General features: G+C 53.8%; 1 protein-coding gene across 2 annotated transcripts in view; it reads left to right on the top strand.

Annotated features, from left to right (window-relative positions):
- The window catches only part of RNF144A (ring finger protein 144A), an 80,869-nt gene that overhangs the window by 16,195 nt on the left and 39,403 nt on the right, over positions 1-25,271 (top strand). The window contains exon 1 of one of the 2 annotated variants that reach the window (XM_032866782.1): positions 15,643-15,659. The exons of the other annotated variant lie outside the window; for it this stretch is intronic. The gene's annotated coding sequence lies outside the window, so the exon portion shown is untranslated. Of the gene's footprint in view, positions 1-15,642; positions 15,660-25,271 lie in introns of those variants that run through there. 2 annotated transcript variants of the gene reach the window in all.

The raw sequence follows: 25,271 nt of genomic DNA on the forward strand, positions 1-25,271 counted from the left end.
GTGCTGCCCCTGGCCTCCAGCCGCAAGCCAGGGGTCACGGGCAGCATTGGTATGAGCTCTGCTTAGTCTCCATGTACACTAGCTCACACGTGCTGGAGCCCAGTGGACTTGAGGCCGTGCGGGAGCCGAGCCCGGCCTGCATCCCCTCAAGGGTCGTGGCCTTTGCCTGTGTGCTCAGAAGGGCGACTTCTGTCTGCACGCACAGTGGCGAGGGACAGGCAGTCCCCCCACTGACCGCTCGGCAGAAGCACTTGCAGCTAGGACGCGACACTTTATATTAAATGTTAGGGAGCGCTGGTGTCTGTCCTTTGGGAAGAAGTTTCCAAGCTCTGTCCCCTTCAGCTCTGCGATGAGCTCGCGACTTTCGGGGCAAGGGGCAAAGGTAGAAAGAAGCAGAGGGACTGGGAGGTGGGACGGGGACAGAGAACTTCTGTGAAGGAGTTTGATGGTTAAGAACACAGAGACCCTGGAGTCCATTTGGTCGCTTGCATCCCGGGGAAGTGTAGGCAGCTGGAGCAGCCGGTGGGGTGCCTGGGCCCCTGGGACCACTCGTGGCTTGTCTGGCATGACATAGGTCTCCGACCTCGGTGCCTGCTCTCACGTGGGGCCTATGCGGTCCGCTCTGTCATTTCCTTGCTCTGACCCTTTGTTTGCTAAGCACCCCACCCCAGACTTCACTCCCTAGGATTCTGAGAATCAGTTATTCTTTACAAATGCACACGTTGCCTGTAGTGTCTGGCCGATGGAAAATGACATGGAAACACGGGAGGAGGAATGTAAACTGTGCAGTGTTTTGGTTTTTTTTTTTGGTCATTGAAACCCTTTGATTTTATTTCCTTCTGTTTCTCCCCTGGGGTGGGCTGGGAGGTGCAGCGCGGACGTCTGTCCCTTTGGAAGGACACCTTTAAAGCCCAGCCGCGCCTCTCACAAGTTTCCAGAGCAGCACTTCGAGTCCGGCTTACGTTCTTACTTTTGAAAATGCGACCTAGCGAAGGTTTGCTTCTGGTGCATGGGAGGCATGCCAGGCAGGGAACCTCTGCTTTTGTGTTAGAACAGTGGCGTGGGGGGAGGGCGGCCAGGATCCCAGACGCTACTTGCTCAGGGCGATGAGAGCGGCCGTCTTGTGTTGGAGAAGGTGCGGGCTGATGCACGCAGCTGAAGGAACTTGACCTGGTCTGTGAAGTGACGATAAAGCAGTCGTGACTCCTGCTGGGTGTACATGAGACAGTGCTGGCGTGCAGACAGGCCGATGGGGGTTAGAAGAGCCATGCGCTTGTTCTCCGCATTTATTTCTTCTCCGTGCCTCCAAGTCTCCTCGTCCACAGAGGACGCGGTCATGCCTGTGATGTCTGTGCCCGCGTGGGTCCCCGTGTGTGCCCGGCGAGTGTCACAGGGTCCTGGCCCTGCTCCCAGAAGCACGTCCACGAGTGGTTTGTGCACTTCCTTCTGCGGAAGAAAGAACTGGCTTGCGTGTTGTTTTGAACTTGGCAGCAAAGGGATGGTGTGAGGTCATTGGTCAGCGTAATGCCAGCTGAAGGGGTGTGTGTGTGTGTGTGTGTGTGTGTGGTGCTTTGATGCTTGAGGTAAACCAGGTCCCCTTGCTGTCTTTCTTGGCTCGTGGACTTATCATTTTTCTTCTTTATGCCTTTTGCTGTATTTTCTCTTTTAAAACATCATTTGATAATGCACATGTACTAAAAATTTGGAACCATACAGTGAAGATGAGCGTGGCGCCCGTGCAAGAGTGGCCCGCGGAGACCTGGGAGGCTTCCGCGGGTGGAAGAGAAGAAGTAAATGTCTTTCTTTTCCTACATCGAATGTTAAGTCGGTTCACGGATTTCTTGCTGCCCCTTGTCCCATCCCAGAAAGGCTGCTTGCTCTGTAGGTATTTGATCTATACTCAGATTATACTCTCTTCCTTTAGCTGTACTCAGGTGTTAAAATGATGTATGCAGCCCAGATCCGACCGGGAAAGAACGAATTCTTTTCTGTGGGTTGGAGGCATTTTATTTTTGAGACCAGACTCCTGTAAAAGTGCACTGTCTGTCTCAGGATGCTAACTGTTCATTAAGTTCTGTGTTGATCACTGACGTTGTTCAGGGCTCTGTGAGTACAGCTTTTGGGGATCCAAAGAGAGACGTAGATCCGGCCTTGAAAGAGATCTTCATGGGTTTGGAGAGATGAGATGTGCTCAGCAAGGAGGCCATTAGCATTTATTTCAGTAAACGGGAACCCTGGCGAGGTCCGTCGTGCCATGGGTGGCCCTGTCAGGCCACGCCTTCACTTCCACAGCGTGGCTGGGCCTGTGTCTCGTCTGTGGGTCTGCCTGGCATTGCTTTGCTCTCATGTAGTGACATCCTCCTGATCCCAGAGGGCCCTCTTCCGTGAAGCATTCCTGGCGAGGCCGCCTGGACATGCTGCCTCCTCCTGGAGCTGCTGTCCCTGGAGGCAGGGTGGACATGGGACTGGTCGTGTCTGTTGGCATTTGGAAACTCCCCGTCACTTACTGTAAACATGTGTCACATTTTGTGTGAGCTCTAACCTTCTGGCTCATTGTCCTCATCTGTAAACTCAGGGTACCACGAATATATCCCTTTGGGCTGTGGCGACAGCTACATCAATGGGATAGGTAGACTTAAATAGGTCATACCGGGCAATCAGTCAATTATGAGTTATTTCATCAGCTGTGTGTAAGCTTCCTGAGGTGGGGTGTCCTTAGCCGGCACCCAGCCCAGGTTCCCACACAGAGGATGTTTTCAGTTCATGACTGGACAACCCTATGCTCTTCCTCTGGTTTGTCCCATCATGAGGCTGGTGCCGAACTTTTGGGGGTCTTTGAACTGTGGTAGGGTTGGCCATGGAAGAGAGACCACATGAGTGTTATGATTTTATTTTATTTCATTTTATTATTTTCTTTAAGGATGGAGAGAGAGAGTGGAGATGGGCAGAGGGGGAGGAGAGAGAGAGAATCCTAAGCAGGCTCCATGCTCAGCACCAAGCCTGACATGGGGCTCAATCTGACAACCCCGACATTGTGACCTGAGCTGAGATCAAGAGTTGGAAGCTTGACCGACCATCCAGGAGCCCCAGCATCCTGGTGATTTTAAAAGGTGGATGGGTAAGAGGACTGTCTTGTGCACGGGAGCTGAGGACTGGGGGGGACGAGCTGTACAGAGACTGGACTCTGGCTCCCATGTCCAGGGGAAGGAGTTCGACTCCTGAGATCCTGTGTCTGGGTTTGGACATGTGATGACGCTGCTTTCTGAACTGCTCCTTCCACAGAGACACACTGGGGCCTGGAGAGGAGGGGGCAAGGTGCCATCGAGAGCTCCCCGGGGGAAGGAACGTTCTCTACTTCAGAACGCAGGCCTGACCTGGTGGGGCAGATGTTCACTGTCACGGGCCAGGCAAGGAGCCTTCAGGTGGACACGTGTCCGTCCATTTTAGGGGTGAGAGAACTTCTGCCCAGTTTGTTGTTGGGGCCCCGGAGTTAACACGTAGCCCGCCGGGTCGGATGGGTTCTGCGTGCTCCCTGGTCCCCACTGAGACCTCGGTGCCACGCAGCCGGGAGGCCCGGGCCCCCCAGCGCCCGACGTGCCTCGCCATGGGCTGAGCTGCCGCTTGGCTCTTGTTCTCCTCTGCGAAGCCCCTTTGTCTTGCTTCATTCCCTGCTCAGACAAATCTGTGTAACTGAATCCTCATTGATGCCGTCCCCCTGGGGGCCTCCACCCAGAAGGACAGAAGGAGAGAACATGGCCAGAGGAGGGGCTCGGACAGACCCGGGAGGGTAACTTCCTTCCCTCCCTTCTGTCCTTCCTTTCCGTCAAAGAGGGGGGCCTTCTTGCTGTTTTAGGACACCTGGAGATTAAACCCAGGGCTTCTGGGTTAGATGACTTTTACGTGCCATCGCTGGATGAAGAATTGGGGTTTTTAAGATGAATTTTATATAGTTTATCTCCCCAGACAGCCGCACGTGAGAGGAAGACGCGGGGCACGCGGTGTGCACATGGTAGGGGTTTGCACGGGAGAACCGTCCCTCTGGGAGCCGCGCTGGGGACTGGTTGTCAAGTTTCGTGGCTCCTCACTCACCGACTGGCCCCCACAACCAGTTTGGAGGCAGTGCTGTGGAAGGACTGACGGATGGGCCCCCGACAAGAGGAAACTGTTGCAGGTGGAGCAGAGATTTTAGTAAAGCAACAGACAACAAAACCGACAGCCAGAGAGCACATCACCCTCTGTCGAATTCTCCTTCTGTGGAGTCCCCGTCCTGTGGTTTGAGATGGAGGAGGGTGCGGGGAATGTGGATGCAGAAGCCAGATCACTGCGTCAGGAGGAGTCCTCTGAGTACTTCTGTGGGACGCGTCCTTGGAGGGGTGCGTCGACGAGAGCTTCCCTCAGCTCCGTGGGCCGGGTGCTGCCGGGATGGGGCATCACAGGATGCATAAAACACTCTGCCCCGGGTGGTTTGTGACGTGGCCGGGAGGGGAGATGGGACCCATCCTTGGTGGCTGCAAGGGGGTGTGTTGGTGGCCATGGCGGGAGGCTGAGCTGCTCAGTGGTGTGTGTGCAGAGCTGTGCTTTTGGGGTCTGGGGGGAGGGCTGGGTCAGCGGGTTGGCAGCCCCAGGCCCCCTCTTGCAGGGAACATGTTTTCTTGCAATTACCCAGTTACAGAAAGGTCTGCATGTTTAGGGTTTGATGCGTTTTGGGGACCATTATGAGGGGTTGGGTATCCTCTTACACCCTTGGACATGGGTGTGAACATCTCACATCGACAGCAGGTGCATGTGGGTGTGACTTCACAGGAGGTGCAGGGCGGGTGGCCCGTGCCCTGGGTTCTGGGGAACATTACAGGGCTGTGTCTTCAGGGCTCCATAGATGAAGCCATTTCCCTGTCCTTTCCGGGTAAACAGTGAAAGAAGCATGACATTTACTTTTTCTTAATTTTTGGTAATTAATTTTATAATAGTAAAAGGAAATGCCTATTTTTACAGCCAGTACAGGTTCACTGGGGTTTTCCTATATTGTTTCCCATCTCGAAACAGGATGTCCATTCTAGTCTTAAGAGAGTTAAACATTTAGTGTAATTTAGTAAAGAAAAAAATAGAAAGAAAGAAAGAAACAAGAAAGAGAGGAAAACACACTCCAAACACCACAATCACACATTCAGTCCAAGAGAAGGCATTCACTCAGCAAACAATCGTTGTGAGGCCCTGTGTTTGCCTTGTTTCTGACGTCCTGTATTTAGTAAGAAAAGAGGTGCTTTGGTCGGCCCTGTGAGTGTCACCATGACACGTTGGCCAGGGCGTTTCTGGAAGATTTCAGCGTTGGGCTTACCCCCCACGTGGGGGATGTTGTCCTTCCAGGGAGCAGAATGCAAAACAGCAGAGATGCAGACGGGGCCGTCTCTGGTCGGCAGGAGCGGCTTCCCAGAACCTGCAAGCCTGTGCTTTGAGGTTTGTTTTGGGAGAAGGACAAATTGCCACTGTTGAAATCCCCAATCCCCAAAATATCCCTAGCAGCCTGTTATAAAAAAAACATTCTAAGGTAGAGGTCCATCGTTGCTCGATGCCCTCTCCAGGAGGGCCTCCTCCGCCGGCATCCCGCAGCACAATAAATAGTCTCGGGGAGCTGGTCACTTGGTCTGAGGAAGCTAGTTCCTTCAGTGGAATAAGAACCGTGGGGGGCGTTGTGTGCGCAGGATGCAGAGGGAGCCCACGGGTGGGCGAGCGCTGGGGTTCTGCAGGGGCCCTGATCCCCAGCAGGCACAGGGCCGACTTCCCCGCCGCCAGCCCTGGGATTCCACCTCCTGGATGCTGCCCCCTGGGAGCCCTCTGTTCTTGCATGGGTGTGTGTCTACACTACACAGACGCCTTTCCCCAAATTGACCCTTGGGTTCCTGCCTGGTTTCTGCTAATGGGGTCATGAGTTTATAGCCATCTGCAGGGCATTTTGGGGGCCCCTCCATCCCCGTGTCCTAGCACATGCCCCCAGTCCCCACCCCTCCTGGGACTCCCCAATGGTCCGTTGTTCGCTCCAGGACCAGAGGGTCTTAGCAGTTCACATGTGGAGCGGAACACATTCTAACCCATCTCTGCACCATTGAGTTGTTCCTCCTCCAGTCAGAGTCTACTGTGCCTGGCAGATGACCACAGACCAGGCTCTGTACGTGGAACACGGAATTCCTCATCCACAGAAGGGCCGGGCTCCTGGTCACCGTCCACAGGAGAGCTTCCCAGAAGCGCAGGGCTCAGGCACGCCCAGCTGGGGGAAGGACAGGAGACCCAGGGCCTGCAAGGACCCTAGCCCTGCCCCCCAGTGCCACCTGGCCTGACTGTGGGCACCTGCATCTCCTTGCCTGAGGACTTAGTGTCAGGAACCCCCTTGACCTGCCCCTGTGGGGGCTGCGGGTGTGGAGACGAGCACACCAGCCCCGCTTGGAGCAGTCCCTGCCCACGGAGAGCTGCTTCCCTTGCCTCTAGGATGGGGTGATGATGAGCAGGGAGTGACAGAGCCCCCCCACCTTCCCCAGAGGGAAGAGCTTCCATTCACCGCCCTGTCCATTGCTGGCGAACAGATCCTTACCGTTCACCTTTCCCAGCCTACCTCAGCTCCCCGCAGCGACGGCCGTGCTCCTGGCATCTCTTCCTAAATAAGCTACTTGACTCGGTCAGTGTCTCAGGGTCTGTTCCTGGGGGAAGCGAGGTGCATTTCTCCCATAGATTTCCATTTTCCTATGTGTGGAAATGGGGAAAAACCCGGGAGCTTGCTGGGAGAATCAGATCAGTTGAAGGACATGAACATACTTTTAAACTCAAAGCACAAATCTGTTTGTTTTTGGAATCTGTATTTTGGGGGTGCCTCTTATTAGCATTTCAAGGAACACGAATGGTTTCCAAAAACGGGTCACTGCATGCAATGAGACGCGGACATCTGTAGGGGAAACGGTTTCCTCTTGAAAGGAGCCTGCATTCTCTGGGACTTGTTGTTAGCTGCTTTTAAATGTGGGCCCCTCCTGCTCTATCACGCTGTTCCCAAGGGGCCCTGCAGCTGTGACATGGAACAGAGGGGACTTGTGGGGAAGGCGCTGTGCCATCGGTTGGGATGGTATGAGGCTAAGACCACAGGGCTCAGGCTGATGGTGACAGCGGTGGGAGCCAGCCTGCCCATCCTTGCCTGGGTCCCTTTATCAAGTGTCTTCTCTGGCAGCCGCTCTGCAGATGCATTCTAGAACCTTCTGGATTTCCTTATTTGCATTAGAAAATACAGAATGAGAATATCCTCTGGGATGACTCACGAGTTAAAATATGTTGGCAGAAGACATTTGTACTTTATTTTGGTTGAAGGAGGAGGACAGTGAATGTTTAGGGCACAGAAGGCAGGCAGGTCAGAATTAATGCCAGAACAAACTTCTGGTTGGCAATATCCAACTTAGCCAATTGCTAGTCATATCCTCGGCCAGGGCAAACCAAGGGTTTATTCTGGGAACATGGCACACTGTCCAGTAATTACAGTGTGGCCTGTGGCCCCGGCGAGAATGAGGCCCTGGGCTTCCCAGCAGAACTCTAGGGGCAGAGGACCCCCTCCGCTCCTCAGGGCCAGCCTGGTCTCCTCACAGCAGAAAAACCCACCTTGATAACTTGGTCCTTTTCTCCACCCATACAATGTAGCATTTGGAATCAATTTGTTGATTACAAATGAGTTGAGCCAGTTTCTCTAGGGAGAAACAAAGTAACTCTTCATCAGGACAAAGGATGCACTTTCGGACTGGTGGGGCAGCTGCCAACACCTCAGAGAAGCACTCTCCTCAAACATAGGAGCAGGCAGTGACTGTCATGCCACATCCTCCGAGAGCCGTCCCATTCCCTGGCAGTGACAGCAGAAGGTTGGCGGAGCGTGTCGGTCAGATGAGGTCTCAGGTTCAGGGACACAGTGGCCATGGCTTCAGGCATCTTGGGTCTCTCCTGCCTCCTGGTCCATGGCTGTGGCCTTGGTGACAGACCGTCATCTGTGATGGAGCACGAGTCATCACGACCACAGCAGCTGTCCTTCCTGGCAGAGCACTGACATAGTTTAGGCCCCATAACAGTGTGTCATGTCTGTTCATGTGTCTGATCCTCACGATGGCCATGAGAATCGCTGGGGCTATGTGCCCTCAGATTCCCGTGCTGAGTCCTGTCCCCAGGACCTTGGAATGTGCTATTATGTGGAGACAAGGTCTTTCTAGAAAGAATCTGGTAGAAATGAAGCCACTGGGGTGGGCTGTGCACCAGCACCACAGGTGTCCTCCTAAAAAGGGGAAATTTGGAGACAGACACATCAGAAGGGAAGACAGTGGGAAGAGACACAGAAGGAAGACAGCCACCTGTGAGCCAGGGGAGAGAGAGGCCTGGAACAGCTTGTCCTTGGAGCCCCGGAAGGAGCCAGCCCTGGGACACCTGATCTCAGACTTCAGCCCCCACAACTACTCACAGTAAATCGTGTGCGCCGCCCGGTCTGCCGTCCTTGGTTCTGACAGAACTCGCAAATGACAGGAGTCACCCTCCTTTAGTAGATGTGGAAACTGAGGCCTGGCTTGATTCAGTGACTTGCCCAGGTTCCCCTGGAGAGCAGGGGCTGCAGGCCTGTGTGACCCAGGTGATGTGGTGCCCCTGGGGTCAGCACTCGGTGTCCAGGCCTGGAATGTGGGTGACGTGAGCCTTCTTTACGTATGACTTTCCTGCAGTGACCTCTCAGTGGCCTGGTGTTTCCTCCTAGACCCTCATCCTCACTGGAAGTTTTGAGCTACATTTATGCCCCCAAAGCCATGGCCTGCATAAAACTGAGGGCATAAACATGTTTCTTAAAGAAAGTAAACCTCAAGGATGTGGATTTTTGTGCACTGAAATCACTCCTGGCTCCACCTGATTTTCCTAAACGTGTCTTTTTCCATTGCCGCATTTTCTTACCTGTTTGATTACGAAGGAGGGTGAGCACACACCTTGTGGAGTATCAGGTGGCTGTAGAAAGCCAGAAGCACTGATCACCATTTCATTTTGCTTCACTGTGTTGTCTGCTGGCTTCCTGCCGCCCCGCTGTGCTGTCCTTGTTCCAGAAACTCCAGCTGGCTTGAGGCTGGCCCCAGCCTGGAAGTTACTTGGGACCTTTGGGAGGGCTGTGCGGATGGGTGTTCTCTCCGCTCCCTCGATGTTTAAGAGGCTGTGAGGTGTGACCTTCAGTTGTCTGGTTTCTCAAGCCAGCCTGATTCCTTGGGCACCGTGAGATTTGCACGGAGTGGGGAGGGCCCCGATGAGCGGCCCGTTTGCCCTACGGGATAATCCTGATCTCATTCGGCACAGGTACCAGAAAGATCCAGAAAGCTGCAAAATAAACAACACAGCAGCTTTTGGGATGGGATGGTTATGACTGAAAAACAAATGGGGTTCTTAGATGGGGTCTGGCTGAGGACAAGGTAGTTTTAGGGTGATGGTGTTTTCCCTGACCCTTCCCTCTGGCCGACTTCCTGCCTTCTGCCCAGTATTTCAGCCCCATGGAGCAGCTCGCAAGGAATGGGCTGCCAGTCAATCTGTAGAGGAAGTGTAGGCAGCCCTGGAATCTCAGTGGGGTGGCCCGGCAACACCGATGATCTAGGCATCAGGAGTCCTGTCTCCTAGTTTGTTCTGCCGCTTGGGTCCTCGACAGAGGAAGTCACTTATCTCTGAGTGATGTAGAGAACGAGAGTGTGGACAATAGGATTCCCAAGGCTCTCCCTTGCTCTTTTACTGTATTTTTGGCGTGGATTCAACTCCCGATGTCTGACCTGCACCTCGACCTCCGCCTTAGAAGTGAGGCCTTGAATGCTTTCCTACTGCAAATGAAGAGAGTACAGAAGAGCTATTTCCAGCTTCCTGCTTTGCTGCTTTTGAACTGAATGTGGTTTTCCTTCTGATCTCTTCTCACTGGTTTGCAAAAGGGTGGGGAGATGGCAGCCTGGTTCATGAGTGCGGTCCTGGCAGGGATGGCTCCTCCCCCACCCTATGCCCACTGCCTCGTACACGTAAAAGCCAACCAGCTTGCCAGGTTGGAGCCAGCAGCTCCCACCCTCTTCCCTGGAAGCCCAAGCAATGGCACCCCCCTGAGCAGACTCTAATTTTAACTGGTCCCCCTCCTCCTCCGCCTCCCCACCTCCTTGTCCCAGGCAGGGTTGTTGGCACAAGCTCGCTCATTTGCGTGGCGGTTCTGTGGGTGATTGAGTGACAGTCTGAAATGCTGCTGTGCCCCTTTGCTCGTTTGTCAACTGTGGGGAGAGAACTTTCCCCCAATCTACAGCCGGGATATTATATAACTTCTGGCGTTCACCCGCACTCGTCGTCTTAAACCACGCATCCTTGTATGCCTGCAAGTTATTTTTACCTTTAGAAGAATTTTTCGAGTGGGTTGGGCTGAGCAGAAGCAGCCCCAGGTGATTTCTTCTATGGGCTAATAGCGATTTTTTGGAGTGGAAAAGTAGGGTTAGACTCCTCTTGGCACCCCTTTCCCTTTCTAGGTCCCCTGGTTCCTGGCCCCTCTAGCTTATGAACACCCCTGCCTGAGAGACTGGCGGCTTGCTACAGATGTGTCTTGTGACCGTGGCTGACAAGGCACCAGCAGTGTCTCTGGGATGTGTCCAACCTGTACATGCTCCTGTACAGGCCAAGGTCAGGGGTCCCATCCCTGGGCTGTGTCCTGGCTGGAACTTCCAGAGGAAACGTTTTATAGACACTTGCCGTTGTAAGGCAGGTGATCAGGAAGGACAGAGGTAGTGAGATCAGTTCTCTAGCTCACCTTAGCCAGACCGTGCCCATCTTCTACCAACGGGGGCAGAAAAATCCCAAAGGCACATGTTGAATGATCAGAGGCAGGAAGACCCTGCCTCCAGCAGTGCCCACAACGCCATGAGTTATGGTTGGAGCTGTGAGATCTGCATTACCTTGGTGATACTGGGCTCCGATATTTAACAGGGGAGACTTTGTGGGGCTTGACCATCTCAGTGTTCTTATCTGTAAAATGGGGATACGAGTGTGCACTTCACATCCAGCGAGAAGGTTAAGTGAAGTGGTATGTGTGTCGTGTTCAATCTGGCGCCCCAGGAACCATGAGCGTTGCAGGACTTGCCGTAGCAGCATGGCTGACGTGGTAACGTGGCAGCTGAGTGGGATCCAAACCCAGTGGCCTCTGATCCCAGAGACCACATACACCTTCCATGAAGGACGTTGTTTGTGTGAGGCTCACATGGTGTCTCATACTCCGTGCATAAAAGAGACTGAGGATCTTTCCTCAGAATTACAATCCCTGTTTAACCGCAGGCTGGCTGGGTTCGTCCTGTGGCACTTCCTAGGCCTCTGTGAGGATGTGGGCATAGGAGGGCTTCCACATTGTCATCAAACCCACAGAACAAAAGCTACAAAGCGTCAGGAGCGTGAGGCCAAGTGGCCTCGCTTCGACCCCGGGACTCTCGTCCACTTGCTGTGGAGGTTACCTTGTGGGGAAGGCGCCTCGGACACGGGCCCCTGAGATTCACACGGGGTCCTCTTGCTTGTCTGTGGGGGTCTTGGGTGATGCCACAGCAGGCTCGTGAGGGACGGACGCAGATTCACTCATGGAGAAGGAGAGGGGTGGCTGTTTATGTGGCTGAAACGGTGCCAGCGAGGGCCATGTGTGGGAAGGCCCAGAACTTCAGGCAAAAAGCACGAGCGCGTGTGGCTAAGGTGGAATGTTCTTTCCCGATGCCAATGGGATCCGAGTCCTGGGAGGCCATGAGGGCGGTATGGGGGCCGAGAATGAGGCTGGGACATGTCTGCCCAGCAGGCGCAGGCATTTCGGAGTGGAAATGAAATTTTAGGGGGATATACCTTTGTCACGTGAGTGAACCGTGTGGAAAAGGGGAGGGGCTGGGCCGGCAGGACCTTCGCCAGCCGCGTGCGGTCTGCCAGGTCACACGTGCACGCCGGCGCCAGGCCCCTCGGGAGCGGTAGCTGTGCCTGGCTACCTCGGGGCTCCAACAGCAGAGTCCGGTTGCTGCTACGGCCCTCAAAACCCAACATACTTACCGTCTGACCCTGTGTGGATAAAATTTGCTGACCGATGCGCCGCACCTTTCCTGGCCTTTGGGGTAGCAGGCTGTTCCGCGGCTGGAGGAAGGACGTAGGAGTCAGGACTGGTCCCAGTTTCTTGGGCTGTGGCTGGTGGTCCTGCTCCCCCGTGGATCACGGAAGGCTCGGTCACCGGCTCCCTCTCAAGCACTACCCTGCAGAATGGGAGGCGGAAGCTCACTCACACCGTTCTCCACGGGTGTTGTTTGAATGGGTTTGAAGCACGGTTCCTTCCACACGTGGCCAGTGGTGTCGCCGCCTCGTGACACCTGTGGCTTCACACCGTCTAGTTTTATTTCAGGCGACAGAGCCCTGTGGGTAGGAGAGCGGGCCTGGACTGGTCTCCGTGGCCGGCCTCCCTGTGCCTGGGCCCCTCTGCCAGATGCATGATAAGGGCAGGTGGCCCAGGAGTTCTCAATAAACAGTAGGTCTTATTATTATTTTTTTTAATTCTTATTTGAATTAATGACACTTTTTTCCTTTTCTTTTTCTTCCCCCCTTGTGGGGAAACCAAAAACTGTGCCCTGAAGCCTGGCCCTGTGAACACCTTTCTCCTCGAGCTGACAGGGGCTCGTCCAAAGTCTCGGCCCGTTGAAGGATGTTGAACCCGTTGACGATAAATTAAATGTCAGATCTTGGTTTCGAAAAAGACATATGGAAGAGCAGAGATGCACTGACAATTTTGGAACTCTAAGCCAGCCCAGAGGAGAAAAATGCTATTAAATATCATTGGGAACTTTTCTCTCAATTTTTGTAATAGTGATGTATGTTTCGTAACTCTAGGTAGGCAGGCCGGTGTGCCGAGTGAAAAGACACTATCCCTTCACTGCCTGAAGACCAGGAGGGAGACCCTTTCTTTATCCTGAACCACCATGAGTATAACATTCAAATTCAGTTTATTAGAACATCATAATCTTAATATATGTGCTGCTGAAGGAAGCCCAAAACATTGTGATTTTGTTTTATTTTATTTTATTTCATTTTATTTTATGATTTTATTTGGCAAAGAGAGAGAGTGAAAGAGGGAACACAAATAGGGGAGTGGCAGAGGGAGAAGCCGGCTTCCTGTTGAGTGGGGAGCCCAATCCCAGGACTCTGGGATCATGACCCTCGCCGAAGGCAGACGCTTAACAACTGAGACCCCCAGGCGCCCCCAAAACCTTGTGATTTTAAAATAGGGATGTCCATATTGTTTGCAAACAGATTTACTTAAACGTAAATATCAGGAAGTTCTCTTTGCCTCTATGCCTGGCCATTCCCTCCACCGTCAAGCCTCGTCCACTGAGTTAGGAGGCTGTTTTAGTTAAGATCCAGGGTACTCATACACTATCTCTTTATGCAGGTAAACATAAGTGCAAACGTACGTGAAGGTCACAGTGTTCAGGGTGCGGGATGTACCTCTGTAGGCTTTCTCTCTGTTTAACGTGTCTCGCAGACCTTCCCATTCTCATGCCTAGCAAGCCATCTGCGCTGTCGGCAGTGGCCCAGTGTCCACGGTGTGGACTCTCCACGCCTTATTCCACCAGTGTCCGACGTGGATCATTTTTCATCTTATGTTGTTTCAAACAGGACAACCGTGACTGACTTTACATACTGTTCCCGTGCCCAGAAGTGGGGTTTCTGGGTCAGGGATCAACATAGGTGAAGTTTGCAGATTTTGACCAAAACCTCTTTTCACCTGCTGTATCATTTTGAACTTCAACCCGTGCACCTGCACTTTTCCATTCTTCTGCTTCTGCTGGTTTTGATAGTCTTTTAAAAAATTGTATCCTTGCTCTTCAAGTTTAACCACGTTATGGGAAATACTGTAATGAGCATTTTCGTGCCCCTGATGTTTTTAATTCTGTGGATGAATTCCTAGACACGGGGCTTCCTGATCACAGGATTTCAAAACTGTTAAGGACGTCAGTGAATATTGCCTGTTGCTTGTCCAAAAGGCCTCTTGTTGCGTTTGCAATAATGCAAATTGATTGGTGTCTCTTTAACTCTAACCAAGTTATTGTAATTTAGGAAATGTGCAGTTGATATTTTACAGGTGGAAAATGAACCCTATCATTTTCTACGTGCGTACATCAGGGCTCCAAGCACTTGAGATCTGCCAAGGTCACGGAGCTGGCTGAGGGCAGAGCTGGGGCCGGGAGCCAGTGCCCTGGTTCCCAGGAAGAGAAGCTTGGCAGATTTTCTGCATGTTCACACCATGGTCCTTTGGGCAATTTCCACATAAATTTATTGGGCCAAAATGAGTGTTTTTTTATTTCACTGTAGAGAAAATCACCCTTAATTGCTAGTAGTTACTGAGCCATCCACTCAGCAAATATTGACTTTCCGCGTAGAGCACATCGAACCAGGTGTGATGTCGAACGTTGTATCAGGCAGTCGGTACTCCACGGGTGTAGGATTCTCCCCATCGCTAGGGAGCTCCTCAGGGAATAGACGGGGCAGTCCTTTTAGCACCCTGTTCCCACGTGCCCCCTGGCCAGGCATTGTCTGGCGTGTGAGTGTGCCGACCTCCTCTCGTGGTGTGGGTCTGCCGTGGGAGTGCTGCTGTGGGATCTCTGGACAGAGGGTTGAGCGGGCCACATGGAGACTGCTGCGTAAGGGACAGCACATTCTGGAGTGGGGACAGAGTCCACACAGTAAGTAAGGTAAACGAGACGGTGAGGCGTGCCGGGGAGGAGAGGGGAGCCCGGAGAGATGTGAGGACGTGTGTGTGGGGAGGCTCTTGAGAAGACCCTCAGTTTCTAGGGGGAGAAACTGGCTGTGGTCATGGTAGTGCCAGGTGCCTAGCTGGCAGGGACCCCGAGAAAGCACTGCAGCCCATCCCTTTGTTCCTGCAGGGGGCACGGGGGTGGGGGGCGGGGTGAGCCGGCCAGGAGAGGAGGGGAGACTCGACCTTACTCAACCCTGCAGAACTTGGACCTGCTTCCGTCTGGAACGCCAGGAAACCCGTGCACGGCCGTGGATATGTCTGAGCCCGGTGCTAACTTGTGAGTGAGGAAAACAGTGGTTGGACAGAGTGGGTTCTGTTATTTTTGGTGCTGTCAGACTATATTAATGATTCTCAAGTGACCAGAGTTTCACGTCCGTAAGAGAAACGGGTCCCATTAGACCCATTATCGCCGCAGCAGTGCCGTCCTTCCCCGAAGCCGACGTCTGTTCTCCGCGGCCGAGGGCTCCGTGCCTGGGTCCTGGGAGCAAAGACCCAGGCTGCCACGCTGCACTGGAAGTGAATATGGTTCAGAGACTTGTGTTATTCTGGGCATTCCCAGCAGGAATGCTCCCCCTTGGAAGCCCGCTCCCAGCTTGTGGCTGGTGTTTTCCTGGGAATAATCAGAAGTTCGCGTCTCCGTCTCCCTTCAGGAAAAGTTGCATCAGTTTATTTGATTACGCTCGGTCCCCCGGGGGTGGGCTGTGAACAAAGCTCCGGGCTCAGGAGACAGTGGGCTGCGGGTAGAGCACTGACCCTGGTCGTCCGGGGCTTTTCTTCTCTTGGCGTGGAAGGTCTGCCTGTGCCCTGTGGACCCACGCCACCATGTCAGAGCTAATTTTGAGTAAGTTCTGCCGTTTGTTTTTAACATCCGGTACAGCTCCCAGCATTGTCTGGCCGGCGGCTGCAGCGTGGAGGCAGGCGAGGCATCGGGAACAGGTGGGGCGGGAAGGGGTTTCCAGCACCGCCCCCGTCACTTCTCTCTGTCATGACTTGGTGGCTCTGTGTCCATCCTGTGAGCTCATCAGCACTTAGGGTCTCCCCACCCAGGGCCAGGACTGGGGGAGATGGGGAGTTCCTGCCCGAATGTGAGTTCTAGAGTGGTGGCTGGGGTCTGGATGTGCAAGGACTGTTGGGACTAGTCTCTGACTTGGTGGGACGGAGCTGCGGTGGGCGGGCACTTCCAAATCTCCTGGCGATCCTGTGTGAGGACAAAGCGAGGGCCAGCCTTCTTCATGGAGAGCTTGGGAGGCTCAGTGAGGAGAGATTTTCCCCTCCAGATATTAGCATTACAGTCTTTGGCATTGACTTTGAGCAAGACAGAAGAGCCTTCATGTGGGAGTGACCCATCTTCTCATTAGGGAAGTGGAGTGCTGGGTTTGCTCCTGCCCTGTAGCTTGCTAAATAGTCGTATTGTTAGCATCATTAAGCAAGATGCAAATGGAACAACCAGAAGGTTTTCTGTGATGAAAAATATTCTTCTCAGGTGGGAAAACTTAAAGCACCAGCAGTACATGCCCTCAGAGGGCAGCCTCTTCCATTTTCTAGAAGCTAGGACAGCCGGGTGAGTGGTTGCCCCTCTGTGTTGTGGAGGGGGTGACCTGGTAGGGGGAGGAGCCCTCCCAGTCTCCAGCAGGCAGGGCAGTGGGGTGACCGCTGGGACATGGTGCAGCCCAGGCTTGTGGTACAGGAAGGGAATGTGGGTTTCCCACCGCAGGAGAAGTATCCTGGAGTGGCTACTTGTTACTGTGGGACTTCGGGCAAATCACTGATCTTCCCCAACCCTGCTTCTTAATGTTTTAAGTGAAGATAATTGAGCCGACTTCCTGCCCCTGCAGTGTTGGTTGATGGAGTGCAGAACAGAGGTGGGGCAGAGAAGCCAGAAATAAAGGCCACTTCTCCTAAGAGCCCAAGAGATGCTGTTCCGATCAGAAGATAGTTCTGGGGGAACCGCCTCTATTCTGTCTGTGTAAGGAGAGCAAGACCCACTGGCTTGTCTCCTTGGCTCTTGGGGAAGGGAATTGCTCTCCGCCCCAGGGAAACCCACATTGCCCCATGGAGACAGGTCTTTTCCTACCTAGTTAACTAGGCAGTAAGGGAGAGAACAAAATCACGTATGGCAGATTTTTCCTTTGAGTGTGTTTTTTTCAGTTGTCGAATGGTAATACTGACCTCCTCGTGGAGCTTCTTGAGGGGGAAGAGAGCAAAGAAATCGAGATGTGCTCATTGCATACGTCAGAACATGGCCGTGGGCGCCAGAGAGGGGAAGGTGACAGGGAGTGATGGGTGTGGCCGGCTGGGGTGTGGGTGGTTTCATGTGGGGGATCAGAGGGTTGAGGAAGAGGGGGCTGTAATGAGCCACGTGCCGTTGTGTTTCGGAAAACATAAAGGTTAGTAGCGTGGTTGTCCCAATCGTCATAGTGCTGGGGTGACATACTATTCCTAAGGCTTGTCCTGCTTGTTTTTTTAACAAGAGAGCCCTTAAACGGTGGTTCTCAGACTGTTATGACACTGGAAAGATAGTTGAGGTCCATGGACCAGAATGCCGTGGATTCTGCCCAGCCCCGTGCACAGCGGGTCACAATTTATTAGTCGTTAGTAGTGAGCTCTGATGATACCCAAAGTTAGAGATCCATGTGGAGATATCATAGGAAGGATCTGTCACGGGTACGGTGAGTTCCAGGTCAGGGAGAACCAGTCCTGTTCTTCAGGTGGGACTTGCCTGTTGGTGCCCTGCCGGGATCGGCAATGGCACATGGTATGGTTTCCAGATCTAGAGACGTGGAGCCTGAATGTGGCTGGACTCCCACGTGGGCTGCAGGGCTTGCATGGGGGCCCCGTGAGCGCTCCTGGCCATGCTCCCAAGAGCAGTGGGGCCTTTAGAGCCTCCTGTGGGCTTTCCCATGAGAAGTGTCCCCTGGCTCAAGGGTGTGGGTTGGGCCCTCTGGCCTGTGCTGAACTCTTTCCAGAACACATCCTGGGAGCCTGAGGGTCTCAGTGGGCTGGGACACCAACGCAGGAAAGCAGAGACGTGTCCTTCACAAGCTTCACTCGTCTGTCGCGAGTACCCCTCATGTCCCATACTGGGGAGTCAGACTCTCAGTGTACAGACGAGCGCTTGTGCTCACGCACCTGGCGTTTTCAGGACTCCGGCTGCTCCAGTCCTTGCTGTGGTCGTGACCTGGAACCAACTCTTGGGGAGGCTGTCAGGGTCTTTGTGAGCCTTGTTCAGGAAGCCTGGGTTGGCCCCATGTGTGGAGCTGAGATGCCCATCAATAGGGCAAGGGTCAACAGACTTTTCTGGGGAGAGCCAGAGAGTGAGTATTTTAGGTTTTGGTGGCCTACATTTCTTTGTTGGCTTGTGATTTGGTGGTTTTATGATCTTTAAAAGTGTAAAAAAAAAACGTATTCTGAGTTTGAAGGCCATCTGAGGAGAGGGCCTGGCCCTTGGTCCACAAACCCGGCTCAATAAAGGCTCTGGGGAGCTCTGCCTGGCCCAGCATCTGCCTCTTCTGCCGCTCCCAGCATAATGTCTGCCACTTGGGGGAGGAGGGGGTCGGCTCAGGGGGTCTCACTGATGTTCCCGCAGCCAGTGGGCAGGTGCTGGAGAAACTCAGACCACCCAGACCAGCTCCTTCCCTGGCTTCTGTCCTGTCTGCTGGGTCAGAGCCCGGGACCCCTGACTGCCCTTGCTCACACCCACAGCCGACTATCAGCCGTCCCAGAAGCTTTTCCTTCAGAGTGTCCAGAATGTGAGCACTTGTCATCGGCTCTATTTGTCACCATGTCCTGTCCAACGGGTCCCGACCTCTGACTTGGGTTGCTGCGGCCACTCCCCATGGAGTGTAAGCTCCCAGAGGGCAGGACCTTCTGTCCATCTGCTCAGGGCTGACCTTCCTGGTGATTGGAGCCGTGCTGGAGCCTGGCACTCTGGGGTCCCCTTCGGTTAGTAATGGTGTGGGTGGGGGTCCCCAACCTCTGTGGCAGCCTGTGTGAGCTAAGTAACGTTTTCTCCACCCCAGCAACATCGACCTGCATTTCAGAAATTCCAGTGTATGTGTACACGTGCTAAAAAATGAAATCCAACCAAGTAAATTTGAAGACCTCGCTGGCTTCACTGAGCAGTCCCTGAGCCAGGCAGCGCCCCATGCAGCAAGGCGCAGGACACCATAGGAGATGGTGTTTGTGGGAGGGACGGTGGGCAAGAAGCCAGCATCAGCAGGAGGAAGAAGGGCTTGTTTCAGGCCAGGACGTCTTCTTTTCAGGGAATAAAGAAGAGCAGGGCTATTCTGTTTTGTTTTTTAAGATTTTTATTTATTTATTTGACAGAGAGAGAGCACAAGCAGGGGGAGTGGCAGGCAGAGGGCAAGGGAGAAGCAGGCTCCCTGCTGAGCAAGGAGCCCGACATGGGACTTGATCCTAGGACCTGGGATCACAGACCTGAGCCCAAGGCAGATGCTTAGCCAACAGAGCCACCCAGCTGCCCCGACAGTCAGGTTTTTTATCCTGCAGATGGCCTCACCAGAGCTGATCAGGACCTTTCAAAAGGGCTTTTAAAAGGTTACGTTCCTAGGAGAGGCTGCTGGGGACCTGTGACTCCATTTGGGGCTTCTTTCTTTTTGTGAACAGCATGTACCGTGCCCAGGTGTGCAGACTCTGTATGTTGCTGACCTCTGGAGTGTTCTTGGTCCTGGCCTGCCCATGCACCACCAGGACCTCAGGCCGGACCATTTAGGCCGCTTGCTTATTTGAGACACACGAGTGGGTCCCGGTGTCTTCCTGCCGGTTCAGTGCCTGCCTCCCTGCCCCAAGCCCCTCATCTCCTCTGGCTGCCAGGAGTGCCAGTGCCTGCCTTGTCCTGTGTTTCCAGTGTCCCCGGCCCCCCATCACCCTCCCCATCCAGCTCCTGGACAGAAGGAAGGCAAAGACACACTCCAGACATAACAGAACTTGGAATATCAGTACAGTAAAACATCTCTGAAAGGTGCAGATTTTACTCAGTTTTCTGGCTGGAGTAGATCAAATAAGTTAAAACCGCAGCATATTGAAAGGGGATTCCTCTCACCTTCCCTGAAGGTTCTTTGAACAGATTCCTTGTCATTTTCTGCCTTTCATTTGATCCCTTTTCCTTCAGGCTAAGGCCTCCTGGGGAAGGTGTTTCAGCCAGGGAAGGAAGGTTCTGGTTATCCAACGGTGCTCCGCGTTGCGCGCCTGGCTCTCGCGATCCCGTGTCTAGAACAGTGCTTCGGAATCGTGGGAACCGACCAACGCTGGCTAACTCACTGATGCCAGTGAAAGGGTCGGGGTGTGCCGGTGCGGGAACGGGAAGGGGAGGGCCTCCTCAGGTGGACTTGTTGGTAGGACGGGAGGGTGCCAAGTGTTTACAGGGTCTGATGGACAGAACAGGACTCAGGGGCGCAGGCACAGCGTGGGCTCAGAGACAGACCCGTAGTAGCAGGGCTGCGTCCAGGAGCTGCTGTCTTCCTTGAGACCAGTTGCCCACCTCTGGGAAGACCTTTGCTGCTGGGGCGGCAGCGCAGGAGGGAGGACTCTCACGGGAGCCGAGCTACCCTGCTCCGCTGTGTCGGAGCAGCAGGGGCTCGTGGACCTCAGGAACCCTGGGGGCCAGCTCTCGCGGCCAAAGTGGGGGCGAGGCCGTGGGTCCATGGAGGGCTGGTGACAGGCCGTGAGGGTCGCATGGTCAGTGAGCAACAGCTGGTTTCTTGACTCTTCCCAGAGGCCTGCTCCCACCCTCCCACCCCATTGCCTGTTCCTTATTCTATTCTGTCTTAATGCATGAACTCAAAGGATTGGCCAAGCCCCAAGTACAGGAATTTCCCAGGCTTACCGTCCTAGCAATAAGGCTTCTGCCGCTACCTCAAAGGAAGCAACACTGTGTCGGACCTGCCACCCCCGTGAGCTGGCCAGACACGTGCTCCCAACCAGCAGCGACTTAGGGGCAGGGAGACAGCCGGGGACGGCGTGGACCAGCCTCCCACTGCCCACACACTGTCCTTTGTCTGCCCGAGGGCGGTTAGGGCCGCTTAGGGTCAGAGTGTGGTTAGGATCAGTTCAGGCTTCATCATGGACATCTGTATATTCTGCAGCTCATCTCTCTGTATCCGCATCTGGAAAAATCAGATGGGACATAATGACGGTGTCACTGGTGGGGTTTGGCAAGAATGCTTTAGGGAGTTCATCCTCGGGTAGAAGGAAGTGGGTTGGGGCGGTGGGGGTTTGTGTGCCTTCTTAGCAAATCCCTAAATGGCTCAGAGTAAGGAAATCCTCTCTGAGAGGACAGTCAGGGATGCCTGGGTGGCTCAGTCGGTGAGGCGTCTGCCTTCGGCTCAATCATGATCCCGGGGTCCTGGAATCGAGCCCCGCATCGGGCTCTCTGCTCAGCAAGGAGCCTGCTTCTCCCTCTCCCTCTGGCACTCCCCTTGCTTGTGCTTTCTTACTCTCTTTCTGTTAAATAAGTAAAAAAATAGAAATTTTACAAAAGAGGGCAAATAATCCAGAGACCTCCTCCAGCCTAAGTAATGGTGTCCTGTGTTTGACTTTTAAAGTGTCCCTTGCTGGTAGCCACAGTGTAACATTCACAAATTGGAGCTGAAACAGTAGGTCCTTTGTGTCTCCTCTGCATTTCGTTCCTGGATGGAGGTGAGGGCACAGGCTTGTCTGGGCCGTCCGTGGGAAGCTGGCTGGGCCGTGGAAGCTACCAGCTCATTTGCAGCTTGCCTGCAAAGTATTTTATCCCCCTGAGCAGTGAGAGTGAGTGCCCTGCCGCGAATGCCAACCGTGTCCCAAGCCAAGCTGCCCACCGGAGTCGCAGGTATGCAGATCCGCCCAGCCAGGGAGCAAGGGTCTCAAGGTCCCAGCCCCCAACGTCACTGGAAATGTCTCTGGGGGGTTTTCCGCAGGAATCTGTCATGTCTGCGTGGGCTTCCCAGGGGCCTCACTACAGAAGGCATCAGAGCAGCAGCCTCTGCTCAAATCCTGTATTTTGTTCTGCGTGCTGTGATGGGACGGATGTGGGGTGGCATTTTCGGGGCAGGAAATGTCTCCCATGACATGGGCCCTCAGTGTCCAGCTGTGGCTGCTCCAAACGGCGGAGCCCTCTCCTCCGTCACCAAGCCCACCCAAGCTGCACGTAGCAAGTCCATGGCAGCCTCTCGCGTGGATCCGTTAACAACGGGAGCTGTGCACGGCGGCAACACGGACAGGCGGCCCTCTCCGCTCTGTGTCTCCTCCTCTGTTGATGGTGTCTGCCCTTCCCCGTTCCCCTGCAGACTCCGAGGGCGGGAAGCCTGCTTTGGATAAAGAACTGAGAGCAGCTCCCTGTCCCCGCCCCCTGAACACTGATGATCTGTGGTCGCCTCTGAGTGAGTGAGTGTGGTCCGGTTCACTCCGACGCGAACTCTTCTTGCAGCGTCACTAGGCCGCCCAAAGGATGAAAACCACACAGTCTAATGGTTAAAAATAAGCAACAAACCCTCCAACTAGACTTCACGCAGTATTTCTCAGGTGACATTTATGAAATAAATGTATTTCTCAGGTTTTCAGGGTCACCCCTGATAAGGCCATTTGGGAAAACAATAGCTTAAAAATGTTACTCTTTCCAGTGGAATCTGCATTTCAGTAGGCTTACTTGGGTTTAAGTGGAAAAGTTAAGTCGGTGTTTTTTTGTTTTGTTTTGTTTTTTTGTTTTTTTTGTGTTTTTTTTTTTGCTAATAAGCATTTTATTTTCGTGCATTTCAGATTTAGATGTACAGACTTAGATTAGATTCAGTTAGCAGATTTGGATTTCAGTTTAGGAAAATGACGCAGACGGGAAGGACTGGGAGCTCGCCTGCACCCGCTCCCCCGACTAGTGACGTCCACAGCTTGTGACCTGGCCTGGAACGTGAGCAACTGAAGTCCACACCCCATTCCCACACCCATACTTTTCACCCAGTGTCCTTCCTCCATCCCGAAGCCATACAGGACACTCAGGGCATTCCTTTCTCCTGCCTCCTCCGGCTTCCCGTGCCTCTGGCAGTTTCTCCGACTTTCCTTGCTTTGGAAGACCCTGAAGGTTGTGGGGGTTTGTCTGATGCTGGCTTGTGGGTTTGGGGAAGAAGACCACGGAGACACAGGTGCTGTGTCTGTCTCGTACACTCAAGGGTTCATGCGGTCTCTGTGACTCACCGCAGCTGAGGCTGCCTGGGTCGCCTGGCTCGGGTGCGTGGCCGCTTTCTCCACCGCACGGTGACTCCCCACTCCACGTCCACCGTGTCCTCTCCGGAGGAAGTCACCCTGCACAGCCACACTTGGAGTTGGAGTTAGGCTCCTGCTCCTGGTGGGGAGGCCACCAAAACTTCTTGGGTTATTTTCTGCGTGAGAGAAGTGTCTTTTCTCGCTTATTTATTTATTCATTCATGCATGCAACCACGTATTTAAGTCAGTGTGAGCTTATGGACGTTTACTTTCTATTTTGTGCTGTAATCCATGCACTTTGTGTCAGGCCCTGGGGGCCGGTGTGTTTGGCTCCTGTGTTGCTGTGACATACCCCAGCACTGTGGCCGGCTGCCCCGCTCGAGGACTTCTTGCTTTGTGGCATTACAGGACGTTCCAGAATCAGCGGGGACATTTCCCACGCAGGTCCTTCAATCTGCCTTCGTACCCTCGTTGGTTTGGTTGGAGTGTGCCCTTAGGAGCCCAGATCTGGGCACGTGGTGTGCTTGCTGCAGGCGGGGGTGTCCTTGCCTGTACGTGTGACCTGTGTCTGGGCCCCATCAGCCAGCAGAGCGCGGGGACAGCTGTGTGCCTGGGAGCCCGTGCGCGCTCGTGTCCGTAAGTGGTCCTGTTGGCAGCCCTCTGCACCTGCATGAGGCGTGTTGCGAGTTCCCGCTGTTGACTCCCCCTCTGATCCGGGACCACGTGGGTCATGGGGGCCACCTCCCCTGGCTTGTCTGGGACCTTCCACTCCCAACAGTGAGAAACCTGGCTCCTGCCCGCCGCCGTCCGCCAGCTTATTTGTTGATTCCAGTGAACACGGATGGTCGTCTCAGCACCGCTGACCCACCCTCCCGGGGAGACGGCTCTATCGGCTGGGGGTGGGGGCCTGTAGGCGGTTCCGTGTGCCTGCGTTCTTCCAGACTCTACTCTTTCCCACACTTACTCGGCTCAGCACTGGCCCCGCCCCTGCAGTGAGGTCCTTTAGTGTGTTTGTGGTAGAGTTAGATTCTCTCTCCCCTGTCTCAGGATGCCCTGGCTTCCTAAAGTTTTTTGTTTTTTGTTTTTAAATGCGCATGCATCCAGGCTCATTCTCTGTGCTGTGAAGTTTCGCTTTTATGGGTTTTGGTAAACGCACAGTGACATGAATATATCACTGCAGCTTTATGCGGCATATCCCCCCCCCGCCCTAAAACACCCCCCTCCGAGCAGCCAGCTCCCATCCTCCTTCTCCTCCCTGTCCCCTGTGATTGCTGATCTGTTTGCTGATCTGCAGTTTGCCAATTCCAGTATGTCATATAATTAGAACCATACAGGATGTAGCCTTTAAAAAAAAAGAAGAAGAAGAAGAGCTTTTTCCTCAGAGTTTCAAGCTCATAGCAAGATTGATGGCAAAGTACAGAGTTCCCACGCGTGCACAACGTCCTTCACCTTCACCGCTGACATCCCGCCCCAGGAAGGGCACCTGTTCCAAGGATGAACATGTATGGACACATGAGAATCACCGGAAGACGGTCATGTACCCTGTCAGCTCAGGTTGCCATCAAAAACCACCGCAGACTGAGGGAGGGGGCGGAGTGCTTAAACAGCAGGACTCTCTTTCCCACAGTTCGGAGCTGGAAGTCTGAGATCAGGTGCCCACGTGGGCAGGCTCTGGAGAGAGCCCCTGTCTGGCTCACGGATGGCCCGCCTTTTCCCTGTGTCCTCACAGGCCAATGAGAGTGCGGGAGGGAGAGACCCAGACGGTCCTTCCTGCAAGCCCCGCCCTGTATGACCTCATGCAACCTTAAGGACCTCCTAAAGACGGAGAGTCACACGGAGGGTTAGGGCTACAACTTTGGAATTTGGGGAGGAGGACACAGTTCTGTCCATAACACGGACAGTAGGGCTCACGCCTGCTGCTGCATATCATGTGGGTTTCCATAAAGGTACGGAGACACGTATTCACCATTGCAGTATCGTTCTGAATAGTTTCACTGTCCTAAAACATCCTCTGTAGCTCGGCTCTCGATCTTCCCCCACACACGATCACGGGTCTCCCTAATTCCACACGCTCCCGAATGTCCTGTCGTCTGAATCACACTGTACGCAGACTCTTCAGATCAGTTTCTTTCCCTCAGGAATATGCATTTACGTATCCCCTGTGTCTTTTCATGGCTTCCTGACTCATTTCTGTTTAGCTCTGAATAACAGTTTATTGTCTGGGCATCCCACCAGCTAAAGAAACTGGTGTATTTCATTC

Source organism: Lontra canadensis, unplaced genomic scaffold, assembly GCF_010015895.1.
Source record: "Lontra canadensis isolate GAN:19392208 unplaced genomic scaffold, GSC_riverotter_1.0 scaffold32, whole genome shotgun sequence".
Taxonomy (NCBI): domain Eukaryota; kingdom Metazoa; phylum Chordata; class Mammalia; order Carnivora; family Mustelidae; genus Lontra; species Lontra canadensis.